The sequence below is a fragment of the Arachis duranensis genome, chromosome 5 (assembly GCF_000817695.3).
Source record: "Arachis duranensis cultivar V14167 chromosome 5, aradu.V14167.gnm2.J7QH, whole genome shotgun sequence".
Taxonomy (NCBI): domain Eukaryota; kingdom Viridiplantae; phylum Streptophyta; class Magnoliopsida; order Fabales; family Fabaceae; genus Arachis; species Arachis duranensis.
In genome coordinates, this window is record NC_029776.3 from 43,282,801 (window position 1) to 43,283,378 (window position 578).

The following is a 578-nucleotide window of genomic DNA, read 5'->3' on the forward strand; positions in this document are numbered from 1 at the left end:
TGCTGACACACCATTTGTGTTTGACACACAGTGTCTGCAGGCATTTGAGACCCTGAAAGCTAAGCTGGTCACAGCATCAGTGATCTCTGCACCAGATTGGACATTGCCATTTGAACTAATGTGTGATGCCAATGACCATGCCATTGGTGCAGTGTTGGGACAGAGGCATAACAAGCTTCTGCACGTCATTTATTATGCCAGCCGTGTTCTAAATGACGCGCACAGAAGAATTACACAACCACAGAAAAAGAGTTACTTGCAGTGATCTATGCCATTGACAAGTTTAGAACCTATCTAGTGGGATCCAAAGTGGTTGTGTACACTGACCATGCTGCTCTTAAATACTTACTCACAAAGCAGGATTCAAAACCCAGGCTTATAAGATGGGTGTTGCTTCTGCAAGAGTTTGATATAGAAATAAGAGACAGAAAAGGGACAGAGAACCAAGTAGCTGATCATCTGTCCCGAATAGAACCAGTAGATGGGGCGTCCCTCCCTTCTACTGAGATCTCAGAGACTTTCCCAGATGAGCAACTCTTGGCCATTCAGGAAGCTCCATGGTTTGCAGATATTGCAAA